The sequence below is a fragment of the Hippopotamus amphibius genome, chromosome 13 (genome assembly GCF_030028045.1).
Source record: "Hippopotamus amphibius kiboko isolate mHipAmp2 chromosome 13, mHipAmp2.hap2, whole genome shotgun sequence".
NCBI classification, from domain to species: domain Eukaryota; kingdom Metazoa; phylum Chordata; class Mammalia; order Artiodactyla; family Hippopotamidae; genus Hippopotamus; species Hippopotamus amphibius.
This window is the reverse complement of record NC_080198.1, coordinates 36,366,432-36,390,271: the sequence shown is the minus strand read 5'-3', so window position 1 is coordinate 36,390,271 and position 23,840 is coordinate 36,366,432. Positions and strand designations below refer to the sequence as shown.

General features: G+C 44.6%; 1 protein-coding gene across 7 annotated transcripts in view; it reads left to right on the top strand.

The window, feature by feature from the left end:
• The window catches only part of RAD54L2 (RAD54 like 2), a 124,453-nt gene that overhangs the window by 4,398 nt on the left and 96,215 nt on the right, over positions 1–23,840 (top strand). For 4 of the 7 annotated variants that reach the window (XM_057705522.1, XM_057705521.1, XM_057705515.1 and 1 more), the window contains exons 1-2: positions 16,189–16,385; positions 19,127–19,188. The exons of 1 other annotated variant lie outside the window; for it this stretch is intronic. The gene's annotated coding sequence lies outside the window, so the exon portion shown is untranslated. Of the gene's footprint in view, positions 1–16,188; positions 16,386–19,033; positions 19,189–23,840 lie in introns of those variants that run through there. 2 more of the 7 variants (XM_057705518.1, XM_057705517.1) reach the window with 2 other exon arrangements.

Here is a 23,840-nt window from a genome sequence, read left to right as displayed (position 1 = left end):
GAGAAATGAGCTCCTTACCAGGAAAATCCTAGGGCACATTTTCAGATGCACTGGGAAGTGGTGGAGTGACCCCTCTTAGGTATCATCTGTCCACTCTCTGTCCCAGCACAGAACTAAAAACTGAGCGGGTGAGAAGGTAGATTTAAGAGGATCTGCTCCTAGGCCTCATGCCTGAAAAGACTACCATTGATCAAGGGTGAGAGCAGTCAAGGCCAAGGAGCCCCTTAAATGTGAAGCCAGACATGTCACCCTCCCCAAACCAACCTATCCACCCTGCCTCCCTGCTGAGATGAAGCCTGCACCTAGAACCCTGCCCATAGCACACTCACTTCTTTCCCTGGCGTCCTCTGTCAGGATGGTGATGTCACAATCAAACTAGAGGCCAGACGGGATGGCCAGAGATGGTATCCCCTGGGCCACCCTCACAGTGGACCTGCCCAGCACAAACAGCGGCTGGAGAATGAAAAGGCCCAAACAAAAGGCCCTCCAGGTACTCCCAGGACCTGTCAGATCCCTGAGCCTGGCTACCAGTTATCATCCTTGCTGACTACTGGGGCCCTGCCCTTCCCAAAGGCTATGCTCCAGGTAAGAGAGGTTGGGGAACAGGTGCAGGGGAAGTACCTCTTTTGCCTCAGGTTTTTAGAATTGTAAATCCTTCTGGGCAGAAATAACAGTGGAGTCAGCATTAGAGAGAGAAGCCCTTGGATTTTGACAATGTCTGTTTGTAGCCACAAGACTTCTCTACAGGATTCAGGAATCTCTGGCCTGACCTACCTGAAGGTAATCTGGGGACTGCTGGGGTAGACTCTGATGAAGACTCAAGTCATATAAAGCTTCCCCATCCTATCAGTTCTTTTGCTTTGAAAGGCCTGGAGCAGAATGACTTTGATGGAAGGAAGCTGATCTGACTGCCAATTCAGAGGTCAGAGACCCACCACCACCACCTGAAGTAATCACCTACTGCCCCAACCTCAAACCTGGCCACGATGGACCTGGACCACAAAGAGATACTGCCAGATAGAGCCAGGAGTACCCAGTTAGGCCTGGGAGCCAAAGTCATCAAGGGAAATTGTTTCTAAGTGCAGAAGGTGTCCTGGGCTCTTACCATGAGGCAGTTCCTTTTCATTCCCTCAGAGGTAGGGGTGTCTCTCCATGAAGTCACATGATGTTCCTGGGGGAAGACCCCTGCCCAGCTCCTGCTTCACTGGGCCCAAACTTGTCACAGGATAGCCTTTTGTGAAGTCACAAAGCTGGCTGCCTCCCCACAGGACCAGGGACCGGGACAACCAGGGACCACTGGGCATGACTTGGGGGGATAGAAGGCTTCAGAAATGGCCTTTAGACTCTGAAGAGGGATCTGGAGGGGCTCAGGTTATAGGGGGCTGAGGGGATGTGTTGGAGACCTGGGGAAGCAGACAGTTTCTCAGATTCTGGTCGTTGCCAGAAAGTGAGAACAGCTGGGGCCTGGGGCTGTAGTCTTTGGCTATGGATTTGTCCCTCAAGACCTGGGGCGGGGGGTGGGGCCTGCCCCAGCTGACTGCATGTAAAGGTTTTGATCACTGATGTTCTGGAGGTTCCATGGCAAAGAGAGGTTAAGACCTCTGTCTGAGCTGGGGACCAGATCTCCCCCTCAGTGCAATCCATCCATTATCATCTACTAATTGAATATTCCACCTGCTTCTGGGGCGGCCAAATTCTGCTGCATTTATAAGCAGCCTTGATGGCCTTGGGGCACCTTCACCTGTTGGACTGCTCGGAGGAAGAAGACTAATAGGAGAAGAAATGCAAGTCCCCAGCGTTCACTCTCTCCAGAGTGTTGAGATTCTCACTGCCAGAAGAGCCAACCCAGGGGGAGAAAACAGGAGGAAGGAGAAAGCTTCACTACAGAAAGTGTGGAAAGTCAGCCAAAGTTGTCGAAGGTTACAGTTTGTACATGGAGGATGGGGAGAGCCACTTGACGGGAGCCCTGTTCTAAAAAACCAATGAACAAAATTGTTTTCCGTGAAGTTAAGGATTCCTGTGCCTAGCCCTGTACTTGAGTCTCTTGGACTAAGGAGGATGCAGCACCCAGTGAACATGATACATCCTGTCCTCAGGGGCCCACAGTCTAGGGACTGCATGACCATGCCCAGCTGCCTCCCTTAAAAAGAAGGCTAATGTACCAGGAAATGGTGGGGCAGTCTAGAATCCAGGGGCCCTGCCTCCCAGGCCAAGGCCTTACATTTTCCTGAAGGTAAGAACAGACTAGAATCTTGAGGGCTTTTTGACTACTGAGCCAAGGCAGCTTCACACTTTACCCTCAGGGTCTGCACGTCTGGGTCTTGGGGTCACTTATTCTTTTGAGAGTGGCTCTTCCCCACGTGTCTCCTCTCCTGACCACTTTTGTTGCTGCATTCAAGCCAGGCCTCCAGAGAGAACCTCCTTTTGTCTGCTCCATGGAGCCAGTAGGTGTGCTGTGGGGGGCAGACCTGGCCTGAGGGGTAAGGGACTTAGAGGGTGACTCTGGGCAAGTTTCCCCATCCATCCCTCATAAGTTTACTAGTTCCATGGTTTTCAAATTTTGATAGCATTATTTTAGCATGGAACCCATTTTTTTTAACCCAGTGATATCTTGTACACCTGTTATTAAGTAGATAATGATACGATAAGAACAGGAGCCATGTTGGGAGTTGCAGGACATGGTGTGTCAGAGTCCCTACCAATTCTGAGGAACCCGCTACGTTTCCAGTAAACTCAGTTTGAAAACCACGTGCCACATGGCTTCCAGGCCCTTCCAGATTTGGCCTGCCATGAATTTGTGGCTTCAAAGCCCAGACTTCATGGAGGAAGAGAACAGGCCAAGGAATGCTGTGTTTAGTGGCCACCTCAGAGCCCTGCCCTGAGTATCTGCCCCCACTACCACTTCCAGTTCCTGGTTCTGACTCAGCTTATTTACAGCTGTCAGTGCATCCCCAAGCCCACCTCTCACCTGACCTGCTGCTGCCAACTTTGCCTCTCTCTTGCAGGCTCTAAAATCAGCATCCAAGCTTCTGTGGGCCAAAGTCCACCTAGGAGTCCTAAGTCAGGAGCACATCAGGCACCTTTCTGTAGCTGAGTTCAGTAGGCAGGAAACAGGAGACTCCCTTCCTTCAGGTAACATTCAGCTTTCCTTGACTCTCTTCTGAGATCCTTGTAGCTTCCGGAATTGTCCTTGTCCTTTTTTTTTTTTTTAACACGGAACATACTTGACTTCGTGGGGCTGATATCCTCACCTAGGAGCCAGAAAAGGCTCAGGGCACCCTGGGTGGGGGACAGACTCTGTCCTCACCATTTCTTTTCCCCTACGATGCAGAGCAGAGAGGATGCAGGCAAGGTGGGCTCTCCACGCCACTAGCCAGGGCAGGCCTCGATTCCAGGGGCTTTTCTTCCAGAGAATCTCTGAGAAGCATCATGGCCTTGGCCACTTTCAGGAGGACAACAAATTCAAGAGAGTAAAGTAATGATGCTGTGGAGCTTGTCATGGAGAAAGGCAGCCACACCGTGGCTGAGAACAAAGGCTGCACTGCCTTAATGGCTGGGGAGGCAGGGCAAAGAGCAGACACTTCCAACAGCAGGCAGGCGTAGTGAGGGAACGAACAAGGATCCTCAGTAAGCTGACAGGCTAATGTGAGGTTCCCAGCCTTGGCTGCACATTTGAATCAGCTGCACTGCTCTTCTGACCAACCAGTGCTAGGACCCCGTTCCAGAGCAATTAAAGCAGTATCTCTGCAGGTGGGGCATAGCCAGCGTTGGTTTCCAAAGCTCCCCAGGTGATTGGTGATTAATTCACAGCCAAGGCAGAGATTAACATTAAACAGGATGTGGGCATAATGGTCTTCACCCTGAAGTGGGGCCTAGCGGCTCGAAATCCTGGAGGCCAAGTAAGCTGGGCCCTGCTGTCATTGGAAGCCATGGGACCCCCTCTTACCCACCTGCCACACACACACACACCAGAGCATTTATTTCGGGGAAAGCAGGACAGAAGGTGTAGGGATCCAGCCCCAGGGAAGGAGAGTGTGCACTCTGGTTGAGAATCTTGACCCTGCCCCTCTCTAGCTGTGTGGCCCTGACAACCCTTCTGAGTCTCAATCCTCATCTGTAAAAGAAGGCAATATTGCCTATTTTTTGAGGGTGGTTGCAGGGTAGCACCTGGCTCACAGGAAGAGCTCCAGAGATGGGACTGTTAGCAGCAGTCGCGGCCCAAACTCAGTCAGCACAGGCAGAGCCCTAGTGATCACTTGTACAACCCCTTGGGTTTTCCCTCAAAGTCCAGAGGGAAGAAATTTTCAGAGACCTGCGCAAAGACCTCAAAGTCCAGAGGGAAGAAATTATCAGAGGCCATGCCGCCAGCCAGAACCAGAACTGTAATCTCCTTCCACCCAGGCAGCTTTGCATCATAGTGCCCTTCCTGTGTGGGACTTTAGCTCCCCTCATCCAGCAAAACTCTGAAAATGATTACTAGGGCTCTTAAAGAAGCAAGCAAAGATTTAAAAATACCTTTAGAATGTCTTATTTGAGATGCCTGGTTGACCCTCTTGGGGCCAAGAGTGTACTGGCCCTCTGGCCATTTGGCCCTAATGCGCTGTTTGTCTTCAGTCCCTTTTGACGTTCTCGGTATTTTGGTGCCAACTGTGTGGCCCCCTGGGTATCTAAGAAGGATGCCATCCTGCCCCTGGGGCCTGGACCTGGGGTTAGGAAGGGCAGAGAGGGCAGGGAAGAGGCATGGTTGTTTTTCCACACAAGCCTTTTTCGTACTCTGAAGCCACAGAGTATGTACTACTTTGATAAAAATAAAATTCATATTGAAAAGTAAAACTACGCATGTCATTATACATTTCTGAAAACTCATAGAATGTACAAGCACCAAGAGTGAACCCTAATGTAAACTGTGGACTTTGGGTGACAACGATGTGTCAATGTAGGTTAATTGATTGTGAAAAATGTACCTCTGTGTTGGGAGGCTGTGCATGTGTGGGGAAAGGGGGTTTTGGGGAACTCTACTTTCTGCTCAATTTTGCTGTAAACCTAAAACTGCTCAAAAAAGAGTCTATAAATAAATAAATAAACAAACAAATAAATAAATAAATAAAAGTAAAACTGACAAATGCAGAGGATAGTATTCTCCCCATGGTGTTGGCAAGGATTATATGATCTAATGGACAGAAAGGGCTTAACCTGACCCCAGTGAATGCTCAATATGAATTAGCTTTTGTGTTTTATTCAAAAGCCATCTCTGTCCCATGGTTCCCTCTCAGGTGCCACTCATGGAGGATGATGAGGGGAACAGGCCTTTCCCACCCTCTATCTCAGGATGCTGAGGCACCAGAGGCTTTGCCACTAGCTCAGTCACATGGTTTAACTAGTGAGGCAACAGCCAGGCCTCTGGGAACAGTTTCTAACCTCTGTTGGGGCTGAAGTTCTGCATTCAGTCCAGACTCCTGACTGGCACTGAGCACGTACTTTGTGCAAGGTCCTGTGCTCAGCCCTTTGAAATGTTCCCTCATCAGTTCTGTGAGGTAGGCACCATGCTCCATTTTGACAGATGAGTAAGCTGTGGCTCAGAGAAGTTGACTAATTTGTGCAAGGCGCTCAGCTCTAAGGACAAAGAGAACAGAGCTCCTGTTATCTCATCCATTACGAAAGGAGGCACAGGAGGTGAACATTCAGCCAACACATCAGGGACTTTTTGGCCTGTGGCACTCAACCCTCCCCCCCCCACCCCAGCAGCCTAATGAAGATGTATTGAGTTTGTATCTGCCTAACTTTCTGAATTCATTTATTCTGACAGTTTTTTGTGTGGAATCTTTAGTGTTTTATACACAGAAGTTCCTACCATCTGCAAACAGAGATTGTTTTACTTCTTCCTTTCCAATTTGGATGCCTTTAATTTCTTTTTCTTGCCTAATTGCTCTGGTTATCAATTTCAGTACTGAAGTGGCAAAAGCAGGCATCATTGCCCTGTTCCTATAGTTAGAGGGAAAGCTTTCGGATTTTCACCATTGAATATGATTTTTGCTGTGTGTTTTTCATTTACAGTTTTTATTGTGTTTAAGCAGTTTCCATCTGTTCCTACTCTGTTGAGCATTTTAATAAAGAAAAGGTGTTAAATTTTGTCAAATGCCTTTTCTGCATCAATTGAGATGATCATGTGTGTCCCCCTTCATTCCATTCATGTGGTGTGTTACATTGATCAACTTTAGAATGATGAAACATCCTTGCATGCCAGGAAGAAATCACACTTGGTTGTGGTGCGTAATCCTCTTAGTATGCTGCTAAATTTAGTTTGCTAGTGTTTTGTTGAGAATTTTTACATCAGTGTTCATAAGTAATAGTGGTATGCAGTGTTCTTGTAGTGTCTTTATCTAGCTTTGGTGTCAGGGCCTCATAGAGTGAGTTACCAGGTGTTCTCTTCAATTTTTTAGAAAAGTTTAAGAAGGATTGGTATTAGTTCTTCTTTAAATGTTTGGTAGAATTCACCAGCGAAGCCATCAGGTCCAGGGCTTTTCTTTGCTGCAGATTTTTGATGACTGATTCAATCTCCTTACTAGTTATAGGTCTATTCAGATTTTCTATTCCTTCATTATTTAGTCTTGGTAGATTTTCTGTTTCCAAGGAATTTATCCATTTCATCTAGATTATCCAAGTTGTTGGCATACAATTATTCATAGTAATCTCTTACAATCCCTTACAATTACAAAAAAATTCTAATTACTAAAATCAGAAATGAAAGTGGGAATATTACTACCAATTCGATAGAAATAAAAAGGATTGTAAAAGATTACTATGAATATTTCTATAGAATTGGTAGTAAGAGTCCCACTTTCACTTCTGATTTTAGTAATTAGAATCTTTTTTTTTTTTTTTTTTGGTCTAGCTAAAGGTTTTTCAGTTTTACTGATCTATCAGAGAACCAACTTTTGGTTTCATTGCCCTTCTCTATTTTTCTGTTCTCTGTTTATCTTCTAGGTCCTTAGCTTGCTATGGATTCTCTCCCCAGAAAACTGCCCATACACATCAAAATCTGCATGCACGTTCAGTCTTCACAGACCACTGAAACCCAAGGATCTTCATTTACAGATTTTGGTGCTGAGGGCTTAAAATTCCAGTGGTCCATGAAAGGTTAAACCAGGTAAATACCAAGACATAAGACAAGCAAAGGGACCAGCACTGACAGCTCCTCAGGCACTGAATCAGTGAGAGCCTCTTGAACTTTATCTGTGGTAGGTTGAGGTGGGACCTGAGCATCTACATTTCTCAAAAGTTCCCAAGTGAAGCCGGGCTGTTTTTTCTGGCCATGTTTTGAGCAGTGAGACTCTAAACATGACCCTCTCTAGCTCTGCTTCTCAGGTGAGTTCCCCTCTCCACGAAAGGCATCTCCAGGTAGGAAGGTGTCACCCTGATTCCTCCATTCTCTTAACCCCATTTTTAGTTACCAAGACCTGACAATGCCATTTCCTAAACATCTCTGACTCCATTTGTCCACTTGTGCCCCCCCTCTTCAGTTTAGTTCACCAACGTCTCCTGCTTGGACCATTGTAGAGGTCCCCTTACCCCCAGGTGTGATTCCCAACCTCCACCTTTGGTGCAATTTCAAATGCAAGTTGTCTTAAACTTTTTTTTCCAATTTATTTCATTATTATTTTTTTATTGGCTGTGTTGGGTCTTCATTGCTGTGTGCGGGCTTTCTCTAGTTGCAGTGAGCAGGGACTACTCTTTGCTGCAGTGCATGGCTTCTCATTGCAGTGGCTTCTCGTTGCAGAGCACAGCCTCTAGGTACGCCAGCTTCAGTAGCTGTGGCACTCAGGCTCTAGAGCACAGGCTCAGTAGTTGTGGCACATGGGCTTAGTTAATCCGTGGCATGTGGGATCTTCCTGAACCAGGGCTCGAACCTGTGCCCCCTGCATTGGCAGGCGGATTCTTAAACACTGTGCCGCCAGGGAAGTCCTGTCTTAAACTTTTAATGTGACTTACAAGAGCCTGTGTGACCCTACCCCTGATCATATCTCCAGCCTTGTTCCTTTGCATCTTACTCATGTGGTTCCCATCTCTTGGCCTTTACCTCTCCTGTTCCCCCTACTCAGAATCCTCTTATCCATCTTTCATCCAACTCCCACTCCTGCTCCTGACCAGGCTTGCCTGTTCCCTCCCTCCTTTCACCCCAGTCTTGGTTGGGAGCCTGCCTGGCCAATCCTGTCTGAATTAGGGCTGCTGTGATGATATCTAAAGCCCCTGCAGCTCCTTTAAGCAAAACAAGAACCTGATTATAAGGAGAAAAGGGAGGGGGGTATTTTTTGGACTCCATAGCCAGGAACCCTGGTCCTTTCTTCCCTTTCTCCTTTGGGACTCTCAGCCCAGTACCCTCTGACTGGTCACTTCACAAGTCTCTGCATCTTTGAAACTTGACTCCAGGTTTTGGGGCCATAAAATCCAATTGGCCCATCTGTAATTAGGAACTCTCCCTGGGTCAATCAGCTACTGCTAGGGAACTGACACATAGTACAAACATACTCTATAAGCCTCACCCCTGAGTGGGTGGGCAGTTTCATAAAGGGGAATAAGGGCTAAGTAGACCACAAAGGTGTCTCCTGCAGCCCTTAGGGTATTTACCCAGTGTTTCCGTCTTGTAGTGGTGTAACTGCCTTGTATTGGTCTGCCTCCCCCAGTGGACACAAGCTCTTAGGACAGAGGTCGAGTTGTATAACTCTGTTTACAGGGCTGAAACAGAATGTGCTAAGTATTTGTGGGATGAAGTGCCAAGAAAGCCCAAAGAAAGGACTGGCCTTCCGATTCACGGAGGCATCACAGAAGAGATGACGTTTGGGCCAGGCACTAAGCAGAGTAAGTTTACTACCCGGGAGCAGTGGTTTAGCAAGAGGGAATGGTGGCCCTGAGACCTGAATGGATCCAATCACGCATTACTGAGCACCCAATGATGAACAGCACATTGAGTGATGCTGTGAGAGCAGAGTTAGGCCTAGAAAGGAATAAGAAGTAGCTGAAGTGGAGATCAGACCCCTGCAGTGTGGAACCAAATGTTTCCTTCTTTGAACCCCTGCTGATAGTTGGCTCTCACAGGAGTTAAGACTCTATTATAAGTATGTTTGTGTGCCTGTATCCTCCAGGGGCCTCAGGGCCTGTGTGCTTTTCATCTTTCTATAACAAATCCCCAGGGTTTGTTTGTTTTTTTTAATGAGACTGAATCCCCTCATGACAAATGGGGGCTGTGGATAGCTCTAGTATTCTGTTCCATAAATGTTCATGGAACCCAGTCCTGTACCAGGCTTTGAGGCTACGGAGATGGACCGATCTGGTCGCATCTGGAAGAGTCAGACATAATTCCAGTAAGAATGAGGTAGGTGCTATCACCAAGATAATTGCAAAAGTGTAGCTGAGTCTGGGGAATCCCAGCCAATTTCTTGTAGAAGTAAGAGCTTATAATTCCTCTAGAAGGAGACGGTGGAATTGACTTAAAACAGCAAAGATGTTAGCCAAAATTTCTCTGAACTAAATAAACCTGCACATATGTTTAGCACTTTGAAAGATTGTTTATAGCCATTTTTCCCATTTTTTTCTCACCATAGCAAGCATGTTATTCCCATTTTACATGTGAAGAACCCATCTCAGGGAGATTAAGTGATTTGCCCAAGGTCATACAGCATATGAGAGAAGCTGCCTCCGCCACCCTACCACAATCCCTAAGGAAGAACCCCTCACTGCTTAGAGGGTGTTTCAGCCCCTCCCAGACACTTCCAAGATTTCTCCAGACCTCGGAGTCTGTAATTGGGGACTATTCTTCCCCCCCACTCAGAAAAATGTGTATTGATCACCTACCACGTGGAAGGCATCATCCCTACTCCTTTGTTGGAACCTACTCTCAGAAAAGCACCAGTAGGGCTTTCCTGGTGGTGCAGTGGTTAAGAATCCACCTGCCAATACAGGGGACATGGGTTTGAGCCCTGGGCCAGGAAGATCCCTTGTGCCGTGGAGCAACTAAACTCATGCGTCACAACTACTGAGCCTGCACTCTAGAGCCCATGAGCCACAACTATTGAGTCCACATGCCACAACTACTGAAGCCCATGCGCCTAGAGCCCATGGCCCACAACAAGAGAAGCCACTACAATGAGAAGCCCGTGCACTGCAATGAAGAGTAGCCCCTCCCAGCTCACCGCAACTAGAGAAAGCCCTTGCGCAGCAACGAAGACCCAACGCAGCCAATAAACAAACAAATAAATAAATAAATGTATTAAAAAAATAAAAAGAAAAGCACCAGCATAACAGTTGTTTATCTCTGGATTAGTAAATACTTTGTCTTCTCACTGTGCAACGTAAGAATATGTGTGTATATATATAATAATTCTATAATTATAGATATATAATTAATATATATATAATATATATATTCTTAGGTCTGTGTTCCAGTTCTAACTCTACCAGTTACCAGCTATGAGATCTCATGTAACTCAACCTCTTTGAGCTTCAGTTTCTTTTAAATTGAGGTAAAATTCATATAACATAAAATTAACCATTTTAAGTGAACAACTCAAAAAGAATATATACATATATATACACACATATATATGTATAACTGAATCACTTTGCTGTACAGCGGAAGTTAATACAACATTGTAAATCAACTATACTTCAGGGACTTCCCTGGTGGTGCAGTGGTTAAGAATCCACCTGCCAATACAGGGGAAACGGGTTCCATCCCTGGTCCAGGAAGATCCCACATGCCACAGAGCAGCTAAGCCTGTGCGCCACAACTACTGAGCCTGTGCTCTAGGGCCCTCAAGCCACAACTATTGAGCCCACGGATCGCAACTACTGAAGTCCATGCACCTAGGGCCCATGCTCAGCAACAAGAGAAGCCACTGCAATGAGAAACCCGCGCACAGCAACAAAGAATAGCCACTCCCCACTCACCACAACTAGTGAAAGCCCACCCAACGCAGCCAAAAAAACCCAAAAAACTATACTTCAATAAAATCAATAAATAACACAGAGGCACTTACTACATTCACAATGTTATGAAATACATATCTAATTTCAAAACGTTTTCATCACCCCAAAATGAAACCTCATACCCATTCATTACTTATTCTCCATTGTTCTCTGCCCCACCCCCTTCAGCTCCTGGCAACCACCAATCTGCTTTCTGTCTCTATGGATTTGCCTATTCTGAATATTTCGTGTAAATGGAATCATACAATACGTGACCTTTTGTTTCCGGCTTCTTTCACTTAGCATATTGTTTTCAGTATATTGCTACATGTTGTAGTATGTATCAGCATTTCATTCCTTTTTACGGGTAAATACCTTTTCATTGTATGGATATAATACATTTTGTTTATCCATTCATCTGTTGATGAACACTTGGGTTCTTTCTACCTTTTGGCTATTGTGAATAATGCTACAGTGAACATTGGCATACAAGTATCTGTTTGAGTCCATAGTTTCAGTTATTTTGGGTATATACCTAGAAGTGAAATTGCTGGGTCATATCATAATTCTATGTTTAACTTTTTGAAAAACCACCGGTCCTCCACTGTGGCTGTGCCATTTTACATTCCCATCAGCAACACACAAGGGTTCCAATTTCCCCATATCTAACACTAATAATTTTTTTAACCTTATTTTGTAATAGCCATCTTAATGGGTATAAAGTGGTGTATCATTGTGGTTTTGGTTTACATTTTCCAAATGATTAGTGATGTTAAGCATCTTTTTATGTGCTTATTGACCATTTGTATATCTTCTTTAGAAAAATGTCTATTCAAGTCCTTTGCCCATTTTGAAGTGGCTTGCTTGTTTTTGTTGTTGAATTGTAGGAGTTCTTTATATATTCTGATATCAATTCCTTATCAGATATATGATTTACAAATATTTCTTCCATTCCATGGGTTGCCTTTTCACTTTGTTGATAGTGACTTTTGATGCACAATGGTGTTTCATGAAGTCCAATTTGTCTATTTTTTCTTTTGTTGTTTGTGCCTTTGATGTCATATCCAATAAATCATTGCCAAATCCAATGTTGTGAAGATTTTTCCCTTTGTTTTCTTTTAAGAGTTTTATAGTTTTAGATTTTACATTAGGTCTTTGATTCACTTTGAGTTAATTTTTGTATACAGTGTAAGGTAAGGGTCTAATTTCATCATTTTGTGTGTGGCTATCCAGTTTTCCCAGCATTATTTGTTGAAAAGACTGTCCTTTCCCCCATTGAATGATCTTGGCATCCTTGTCAAAAATCATTTGACTATATGGTGAGGGTTTATTTCTGGACTCTATTCTATTCCATTCCATGACTGTCCTTATACCATACTGTTTTGATTACTGTAGCTTTGTACAGTAAGTTTTGAAATCAGGACATTTTGAAATCAGCTTTTTTTTTTTTTTTCAAGATGGTTTTGGCTATTTGGGATCCCTTTAGACTCCATACAAACTTTATGATGGATTTTTCTATTTCTGCAAAAAATGTTAAGATTTGATAGGGATCATATTAAATTTGCATATTGCTTTGGGTAATACTAAAAATCCATGAAAACAGAATGTCTTTCCATTTATTTGTATCCTCTTTAATTTCCTTTAGCAACATTTTATAGTTTTGTGTGTGTGTGTGTGTGTGTGTGTGTACTATTCTTTTTTCTCTTTTCTCACTTGGTTAAAATACCAAGTATTTTATTCTTTTTGATGCTAGTGTAAATGGAATTGTTTTCTTAATTTCTTTTCATATTGTTCATTGTTAGTGTATGAATACATAGCTGATTTTTGTGTGTAGGTTTTGTATCCTGCAACTTTGCTGAATTCATTTATTGTAACTTTTTTGGTGTGGAATGTTTCATTTTTTACATATAAGATCATATCATCTGTGAACAGAAATAATTTTACTTCTTTTCAGTTTGATGTCTTTCATTTCTTTTTCTTGGAGAGAATGGAATTATTCTCTGTAGAAAATTTTAAAAGCATCCATTTCTATGACACCCGTCTATTGGCTCAGCAAATGTGCATGGTCATTTATCAGGTACTACAGTAATCTGTGCTGCTTCCCTAGAAGTTGATCAGCAGTAACTTTCACACCCTCCCAGGACTAGCCCTGAAAGTGATCCCTTCAAGACCATAAAATCTGGGACCCGAGCTTCAGGCTAATTTTTCACTCTTCAGAGCAGTCATCTGGAGGTTCTTAGCCAACTTTATGCTGCTCCTGAGCTCTGGTCCTTCTGCCTAGAATGGTCCTTCCCTGAGTGTTCACATGCTTCTCTCTAGCATTCTTGGCATTCAGATTTCAGTTCACAGGTCACCTCATCAGGCTGGTCTTCCCTCTCCTGAGAGCCTCTCTCCCATACAGGTCTCTGATTTTATGTTCTTTTCAGCAATTATTAGAATTTGAAATTATTTTGTGCTATTTGTCTCCCCTGTTTAGAAGGTAAGCTACTTTAGGGCAGAGACCTGTATTCTCTTGTTCAGTGCTAGATTAGCATCTGAAATACAGTTTTGGGGACAACAAATGTCTGAATGAACATCCACATGGGACAGGTTTTTATTAGTTTCACTTCACAGGCCAGAATATACCAAGCTCAACTTTAAGTATAGCTCTTCACTTCAGTGCATGGTTATAAGAGTGTCCTTTACTCAAATCCCACCTCTTATGTCCCAGCTTCAGTTTTTCCATCTTTGAAGTGGGGTGATACTAGTGCATATCTCGCAATATTAATGTGAGGATCAAATGCGTTAGTAGCTCTAAAATACTTACATTTATGCTTGACATGGCTTATTAGTATTCCCCAGCATCCAGCACAGTGCCTGGTACAAGGTAGGTACCGAATAAGTAATTGCTGAATGGGGAATTTTATGGTGCAGCAATTTTGCCAGACCTGCAATAGATGTTGGGGTGGATTTTTTTCAAGCCTCCCAGAGATTATACTCTATTATAAGAGAAGCTGTGTATAAGGAGAAAGTTAAAAAACATGCCAAGAATAGAATGGCTGTTGAAGAAAGAAAAACAACTATCTGTCACCTTGGAATCTGGTTCAGAGTGATCATGTTTTTGGCATCCAGAAGTGGAAGTGGGTTGGAAACGTGGCTGGTTGAAGAAGGACTGAGCTGGCTTTTGTGGAACGCGGAGGAGGTTAAACAGGTGAAAGGAAGAGGGTGTTTTTCTAGGTGTGAGTTCACAGTGATGAACAAGGCCTAGTTCTAGTTTCTCCTTAACAAGTCACTGGTGAGTCTTGTCTAATCCCAGGTGGAAGACCCCAGATTTTTAAACCACACTTGAAGGCAGAGCCATCAATAGGCAGCTATGTGTGTAAATCACTCTAGGGATTCCTCCCTAATATAACCCATTTTCCTACAGGTGAATTGGGGGGTAGTATGATCCCCAAAGGTGGTTGTGAGAGCATAACGTCATCCAAATTGTCAGGGAAGCTCCCAGAGGGCAAGGAAGCAGTGATGTCACAGAAGGGCAATGGCATCTTGGCAGGAGGGAACGGAGGGGGCTTCCATCACCAGGGGAGCTAGCTCTGGCCCTTGTTGCTCAACTTCAGTGACAGAGGAGGCAGGTAAGTGTGGGTGTCTTTGATGGTTGTGTATTGGGTCTTTGGGGAGAGGGGAGGGAGATAAACAATAAAACTTTTCTCTCAATCTTCTCTCCAGCTTCACTGGTCTCTTTTTCCTCCCTTTGGTCATATTTAGGGCTCTCACCTGAACCTACTTCAAATCTGCTTTATGTGTCACACGGGTAGTTCAAGCTAAGAGGCCAACTGGTGAAAATGTAAGGCATGGAGCAGGGAGGGGTTGGAGTGCTGATGTGATCTCAGGATTCTGAGAAAAGTGAACCAGCTTTTGAGGCCTCCTTTGTCCTTTAGGATCATAGGATGAAGTCCCCTTACTTGAGGGAGTAGAGAGCCTCCAGAGGTTTTGAGCATGCTGCTTTCTACCTATGAGCCTGCTGTTTCCAGACAGTTAAAAATGTCTTTAGCTTGCTGAGCCCTTTCCTTACTTACAGTGGATAATCTAAATGCAAATCCATGTGTACATGTGTGACACAGTGACAAAATTTAATTTAGATTCAGGTGACTGATATCAGAGCCTTTCTGGAGAGTCTCTTCAGACAAGGGAGAAGGGTATTCAAGGTAAAATTTCCTGAGTCTCAGAAGCCAAGGGGCTAAGTGAGAATGGAAAATTTGAGGACATGTGAAAGCTGTGATACTTTTGGAGCAACTTCTGCAGATCTAAATTCCCATGGGTAGTTTGGGAACACACGCTTTTATTTTTATAACCTATTTGCTCCAAAAATAACTGATATCTAGAGGTGTGAAGGCCCAGAAGAAAAAGGAAGTAGGAAGGAGAAAAGATTTTATCCTCTTGATTTTATGAGGGAAACAAAACTCAATTTCAAACTTTTTTCATCTCGTCAATGTTCACTTCTTGGGAGAAGGAGGAGGAAGAAGGGAACCTGGGGTTGTAGTGAAGGGAGCTGACACAATTCATTCTTCTGGTTAACTGGAGTCCAAGTGGCTGTAATTCCCAACTTGAGGGAGGAGAACCTGCGTCCTTAACCTCCACCTGAGTGTCGGTGATCAGGAAAGCCCATTCTTGTCCCCGCTCTTTTTCCAGCTTCAGTCAACAGGAAACCGGACGGGAGGGGGGAAACCTAGAGTTACATGGTGCGCGTCAATTTCAGGGCTCCTTGAGAGCTGCGCCCAGCCATTGTAGGAGGCGATAGCAGTAGCGTCAGTCATCAATGGCAGCATCGGCAACGACCGAGCCCCAGTGTTAAGCCCTCTTATCTTCGCGCTAGTCACTTGCATCATCTCATCCGATCCTAACAAGCCTCCAAGGGTATCCCCAAGTGAGGAATGAGGAGGAACCGAGGCTCAATCGAGGCAACGTGTTTCTCTGGTGGCTAGCGGGGTGCGAACCCATTCTGTCGGACCCACCACTAAGACCATTCCCAGATTGCCGGCCTGGGCTTTCCGTGCCTCATTCACTCCTGAAAAAAAAAGTTATCTATAGCATGGACGGCTCTGTAGAGCGAGGAATCGCTGTCTATGCGGCGCGGCGGAACAGCTGCCTCGGCTAGGATCTCAGCGGAACTTTCCTGTCGGCGGCGCGTGTTCCCGTCCGGGCGGCCCGGCTCGCGGGCCGGGAGGGGGAAGCTTTCTGGCGCGGACCGCCAGCGGAGGCTGCGAGCGCCGCCGCCGGAGAAGACTGACGCTCAGCCGGAGCCAGCCCGCGGCGCCCGGGCCTGGCTGGCTGCTTCCTTCCACCCCCGCCGCCGCTGCCGCAGGCACTGCCAAGGCGGGCGCTGCGGAACGCTCGGCCACTCGACTCTGCCTGGCCCGGCGCGGCCCGGAGCCGCGGCGCGGGAGGTTAGTGCGGGTGCCGGCCCCCGGCTCCTTGCTCGGGCTGCCGGGATCCGCAACAATGGGGGCCGAGCTGAGACGCGGCCCGGGTCCCTGGCGCTCAGCGGCCTGGGGCAGCAAGCAGGTTCCGGCGGCCCAGGCCTTGGGGCACTGGATCCGACCTGGGAAACTCCAGCGGCCGGAGGCTTGACGGGGGTCTTGGCCTCCACCCGAGGCCTTTTTGGCTTGGTATTTAGGATTTTTGTAGCCGGAAAGGGGAGTCCTAGGGGCCCGGAGACTTAACTCTTGTGGCGTGCGCTCTTAGCGCCTGATGCAGACGCCCTGGAGGCTGGCCATAGCGGGTGGATTGGGGGGGGGGGGTGCGTTGCAATTCTAGGGGCCTCAGTGTGTCTGGTCCCTAAGGCGAATCGGGATGTGTCTCTCCCTGCCCTTCTTCCCACCTCCTACACGCCCCCAGGTCCGTGAACTTGACATACCGGGATCTGGCTGGGGAGAAAAGGTATTGAGTATTTAGCTTCTCTGAGGTTACCGGTGATCAGTTCCTGGAAAGGCAGGAGCTCAGCTGGACACAGGGGAGTTGAGCAAAGAGCTGGATTCTCCAGGGCCCAGTAAATTCTAGGGAGCGTTTGGGGGCTGAATTGAGTGGTTCTCAGGTAGGGAACTTGTCACAAGAGTGTCACCGTGGGTAGTGTTGGCTACCTTGGCTTTAGGGTGAAGCCGGAGTTGTGAATTGGAGAGCATAGAGGAGGCTTGATAGGCTGTTGAGGTTGGAGAATTAGTTTTTTCTGGGCCGTGGTGGTAGCAGCCTTGTGAGATGAACAAGGGACTTTTGCAGAGTGGGCTTCCTGATATCGAAAATGACCTCGTACTGAGGGGGAGGGGTGACTCAGATCTCTTAGAATTCCTGTCGCTTGCTAGTGGATGTCGCTGACTATGTTGGTGGCTGGGCATTGAGGTAGATGGGGCTGGAAGCAGCGTTTGGGGGCTGAATTGAGTTTGTTACTGAATAGAAGACAGTGTGGACCATTCCTTCTTACTCCAAGCCAGAATGGTAGCTGTCATTGACAATGTTTTAAGTAAAGAATTTCTTTGTGGGATTTGGATCCAAAGCTTTCCTCTGTTAATTTTTTTTCCTTCTTTGTTTTTGAATTGTGACTCATACTTTCTTTTCAGCGCTATGGTTGTTCTTTATGATCATAGACAAACTTAGAATAATATATGTAAATTCTAGGAATTTTCAGTCCAATTCTAAACCTCAGTTAATTTAAGAGCCTCTTTTCACTGATTTGTGTGTTGTTGTTTAATGTATGCAGCTCTAGAGAGGAATGTGAAAAGTCTGACAGTTTCTTGTTAAAAGTTCTTTATATCCCTAAATCCTTGAAACTTCATTTTCTCCTACTACCATGAAGTCATTACATTAAATCCGTTAAATCTTAGTGACTGTCATTTTAACTCTCCCAGGACATTATCTTCACTAGAAGTGTTGTCTGTCTGGTCTGTACACTGTTTTTCATTTGTATCATTGAAAGGCAATGTGCAAACTCCAAATAGCTGAGGCCTGCGTCTGTGTACCACAGCTCTCTATGTAGTATTCAGACAAAAGTTGGTGTGTTGTCTGTAGATGAGATATCAAACCTCATATGAAAAAAAAGTGTCGGAATCATTTCACTTTCAGAGTTTGTTTAAAGTTTTAGGAGTTGTATTGCCTCATTGGAGTATATTAGATTATAAATTTTCAGGTGAGCTTTGAGGTAATTCTGACCAGTTGTAGTTGTACTGATGGTTCTGGGGATGCTTTTTTGCTCATCTTTAAAAAATCATATTATTTCCCTTGAACTGTATTCCTTCTGTCTCTCTGTCTCTTAAGTTTTCTTTTTTTAAACACAAGTCTTTTTTATTTATTTATTGGCTGCGTCAGGTCTTCATTGCTGCACACAGGGTTTCTCTAGTTGTGGCGAGCGGGAGCTACTCTTCATTGTGGTGTGCAGGCTCCTCATTGCGGTGGCTTCTCTTGTTGCAAAGCACGGGCTCTAGGTGTGGGGGCTTCAGTAGCTGCAGCACATGGGCTCAATAGTTGTAGTTCATGGGCTCTAGAGCTCAGGCTCAGTAGTTGTGGTGCACAGGCCTAGTTACTCTGTAGCATGTGGATCTTCCTGGATCAGGGATCGAACCCGTGTCCCCTCCATTGGCAGGCAGATTCTTAACCACTGCGCCACCTAGGAAGCCCCTAAGTTTTCTATCTTAAGTAACTCATTCTTTCATAAACCAATATCTATTGAATTATGCCAGGCACTGTGTTGGACACCTCCACAATGGGGATATTTTTCATGTTTTAATAGTAGTTCACATTTCAGAAGTGGATATAGTGGCTATAGGTCTATGAAGGAAGGAGTGATTCAGGCATATCAAGCTTTTAATCAGTAAAACTATGGAATAAAGTTTTTATAAAGTATTGATTTTGAGTAGTGACAATTGATTATCTTCGCATATTTCCATGGAAAAAGTTCACAGTGGTATGGGATTGTTTTTGCATTATTTTATTTACATACACCTGTTAACTTTAAATATGCCTGTAAAAAAACCACAAGGTAAACATTTTGTTGTTGTGTGTATCTTGGTGAGCTATGATTTACAAATACCGTATATGTGCTTAGGTTCCCCAGGAAGCCATCACACTTTCCTTCCCACTGTGGTTTTGGGAGCATGAAGGCGTTGCTTACTGCCTTTGTCTGGTTCACTGTATGTAGGCTGGGAGTGTCTGCTGATGGCTTGGAGTGCTGTCTCCTAAACCAGGAGGAGTAAAATTGAGGTAAGGCTCAGCCTATTTGAAATTCCTTGCCCCTTATTTTTTACTGCATAAATTATATTTGAATGCTTTTTTGCTTTGTTAATCTCCATCCTGATCTAGCTAAATGAAATTTTGTCCTTTGCTATCTTCTCTGTCTCTCTGTGTATGTATTTTGGCCAAAAATAAATGAAGAGATTTAAAATCAAGACACCTAGATAATAAATTCTTTAAAGTATCTCTCATCTTCCATCTGGAATATTCACTTGATCAAATAAGGTAACTGCTTTATTTGTTGCTCTGAAGGCAAACTGATTGCTAAAAAATGTTTTTGACTACCTCTTAGTCAGATAGATCACCCCAGAAACTCTTGGAAAGAAGGCTTAGAGTGTTTGATTTTTTTGGAAAAATTCTGAGGTGTCTAGTACAATGGAAAGAGCATGGTCTTTGAAGTTATCCCATCTCTACCTCTTGCTTGCTTTTTGACCTGGGTAAGCTGTTAACCTCTCTGCGCCTTGTTTTTTTAATTTGATTTAATTTTTTTAAATCTGCAAAATGGAGTTAAAATAACCTCTTCAGGTTGTAGTAAGGACTGGAGATGAGGGCTTACTGCTTCATGGGTGGTCAGTGCTTACTGTTAGTAGTAGTTAGTGTATATCATTAGGTGGGAGGCACTATTCTCAGTAGTATTAGTAATAGGAGTGTGGCTAGGTGCTATGCATGGATAAGAGGTTCACTTTCCTTGTCTGGTGGGGAAGGCAGCCTTCTGTCTATACCTGTTGGCATCTGGACAGGTGAGAAGAATTGTTGAGGTAGTCGTAACCAGTACTGGTGGCCAGGAGTCCACAGTATAAAGTCCAAGGTCATTCTTGGCACTGGTAGGTTTTTTCCTGGCAGTTTCTATGGAGAAGCCAGGAGGTAACTGTTTGGCATGTCCTTGTTTTGGGAACAGTGGGCATTCCCAGTGACAGAGTGCTAAAGTATGCCAGGCAGCATCATAATCTGTGTGGCCCCTGATCAGGATGTTTCTCTAGCTTTCTTCTGTTGGCATCAGATACCTGACTTTGGTCTTTTTGCCTGGAAGTTTCCAGATGCTGGAGAGATTTGTCGTCCTTCTCTAATTTGGGCTAGTTTGATAGAATCTAACACTCTGTTCAGAAATGTTTTTGATGAACAGAAGGTTCACAGGCTTTGTTATAGAATTGTTCAGTTTTATTTTTTCCCTGTGGGGGGGGGGGAAACATTGAGAGAAAAATAAGTATGAGCCAGACAGAAATGATTCAAAATAACTGGCCCCAAATCTCTTCCAGTCTTCCTTAGTCAAATTCCCCCTCTGTTCAGGGTGGTCTTTAACTCCATTTACAAGTAAATATTCCTTTGGCCTCAAAATACACGAACATCTAGATCCTGGTATGTCTGCACTTCAACATCTCACAAGGACCTTTATGACCTGACCTCTTTGGTATCCTCCTTTCTAGTCCCTCTTCTGCCACAATTCCTCTGTCACTTGAGGCCCCAGTTATAGTGAGCTCCTTGAGGGCCCCAGCATTCTCAAGCTATTCCTTCTGCTAATTTTCCTCCCCATTCTAGTGCTTATGTGACTCTTAGGCTTGAATTTACTAGGAATTCAGGCACCATCACTTAAAACTCTTGCTTGATGCTTTCCAGATTAAGCCGAATGCCTTTCCTTTGCATAGCCATTGCAATCTGTGAAAGCTTCTTTCATAATGACTGTACTCTTAACTTTGGGTATTTTTGTGTGTTTTCTCTGCCTATGTTGTGACCTACTTGAGGGCAGGACCTTGTCTTATTTAACTTTATATCCCAGTACCTAACCATTTCTGATACAGAAGTAGCTATTCAGTAAATGTTGAGTGAACAAATGAATGACCTCTGCATGTAAGATGTCATTAAATCATTCTTTGTGGAGCTGATGATGTGATGAGAGTTCCGATTTAATAGGTGCATCTGATCCTGGCTGAAGCAGTGCTTCTGCCTTTGTATTTCCAGGTTGCTAAAAGCAATACTTTATTTTGCTCTGAAAATGTGTTGCTTATTGTGTACATTCATGGTTTTGATGCTGGGGAGCTATTACTTGCTCTCTTTGGGTCTTGGCAAAAGTTTCCCTTGGAAGAGAATGTGACAGTTCTTCATGGGTATTATCTAGATCTTCCATTGGCCATCTACTGCCCTGAGCACTTTGTCCTCATGTGTGAAGAACAGTGACTGGTAAGTTTGGGCTACAAGGTCTCCAGACAACTGCTTCCAACCTGGGAGTGGGTAATGGATTTAACACTAGGATGTGACTTTTGTCAGCTGATGGACTTTTTGAAGATCCAGATGAGCTCAATGTGGATATAAGATCATTTGCCCAAACTTTATTTAGGAATTTGAACTCAGTGATTATCATAAAATTGTATTAGTTCTTTGTTCAGCCTAATACTGTACTAACACTGAAACTGATATATTAGTTCTTTGTTAAGAAACTCTGTGTTCTGAGTTATTAACCTAGAAGTAATGGAATTGTGCCAATTCATTTAGTCACCCTCTTGGTTCTTCTTAGTGGTAAAATAACTTGAAAATATACTATCTAAATTACTTTGAATTAATTTTCATGGTTGATCAGACCACATAGGAATCCCACTGGCCAGGTGTAAGGAACTTTATTGAAGCCTACCTAATGAAGTTATTCTTTCATGTAGGTGACGAACATAACAGACTGCAGAAAAGGAAAGCATGAAACGTAACTGTAGTCAGATTAAAGATAAAAATTGACATGAGATAAAAAGGAAAACTGAGACAAAGCGTAAAGCACTTTAAATGTGGCAAGCAACTATTGAAGAAATTTGTGATGTGTTGAAACCTTCAGAAGAAAATGGTTATAATGTAGGTTAAAAGCAATAAAAACATGGACAATTTCAGCCAGCAGGGGCACATTGAAGGTACTAGCACCCATTATGGTTTTATAGCACCATTGATGAAAGTAATATACAGGTAGAATTGAAAGATATTTGCTTTGCTATGATAAGTATATGTATACCTTGTGCACGTATGATATCATAGTTTATAAAACACTTTCATGTGCATTTTACTTTACTGCATCCTCCCAATAACACTGTGAGGCAGACATCCCCATTTTATAGATGAGGAAGCAAACACAAAGAGGTGAAGTGGCTTGCTTTCAAGTACACAAAGCCAATAAGAAGAAAAGCTGGGACTTGATGCCAGGTTTTCTAACTTTAGGGACCTTTTTAATGTTCTCGTGGGATATTGTTAGGGGTTCAGTTTGGGGTGACAGTCACCCCTTATTCCAGGCTTCTGGCCAGTATAGGATACACACAAAGAAGGTAGTGCCACACAGGGAGTAGAGCTTCTGCTCTGTTAACAGCAGCCTAGTAGCTCTGAAAGAGCTGGGTGTGGGGGGAACCTAGATGGAGCCCTCACCTTCCTCACAGATCCCTAGGAGTTATGAAAAACACCCAGAACCAGATGGAGGTGCTTTTGCACTTGAGGCCTAGTGACACAAAATTGGGATCTTCCTCCTAATGTGATGATACATAGAAATTGGAAGAAAAACCGAAGTTTGGGAAAGAATCCTTTGGGTACGATTCTGGATTGAGCTTAGGCTCATTGTTCTGGTTGTACCTTCCAGTCTCGTTGTCTCCCCAACCCTATCTCTCCACCTTTCTCTTCTCCACTGTTTCACCCACCTCCCACCTTAGTTTGGATGCTGATTTCTCATGGTCCACAGTTTCAGTGCTGCCCTCCCCAGGTCTGAGAACCTGACTGAACCTTTGCGTTCTGTCTACTCTGCCAGTCGCCAGCCCTGAATTCTCTCCCCTGGCTTCTTTCACTGCCGCTAGGCAACCCAGTGTTTCTGGGGAGTCAGGAAAATGGGCTGCTTTGGTTGTCAGCAGTTGTCAGCACTGCCTCACTTCAGTTGAGCTGTCTTTGCCCCTCCAGGTGCTCTTGTACTGCATTCTCAGGGTCCCAGTTCCCACAGCAGCTGCTTGCATGTTTCGCAAGGCTCATTTTTCCCTTATGCCCTAGACCTGCTCTCTGTCTCCCTCATTCTTGACCTGTGACCTCACTTTAGGGCTTGTGCTCACTAATCCTTTCCCCTTTCCTTTCTTTCTTTCTTTTTTTTTTTAATTATTTTTATATTGGCTGTGTTGGGTCTTTGTTACTGTGTGTGGACTTTCTCTAGTTGTGGTGGGCGGGGGCTACTCTTTATTGCGGTGGCTTCTCTTGTTGCAGAGCACGGGCTCTAGGCACGTGGGCTTCAGTAGTTGCGGCATGTGGACACATTAGTTGTGGCTCACAGGCTCTAGAGCGCAGGCTCAATAGTTGTGGTGCACGGGCTTAGTTGCTCCGTGGCACGTGGGATCTTATGGACAAGGGATTGAACCCATGTCCCATGCATTGACAGGCAGGTTCTTAACCACTGTGCTACCAGGGAAGCCCTCCCCTTTCCTTTCTATTATGACACTTTCATCACTCTTGCTTTTGGAAAGTCCTTGATTTTTTTCCTGATTATGCAAGTAATATATGTGCACAGTAAAATTCAGGCATTTTAAAAAATTTATTTATTTATTTGGCTGCACCAGGTATTAGTTGCGGCATGCGGGACCTTCATTGCCTCACGCTGGATCTTTAGTTGAGGTCTGCAAACTCTT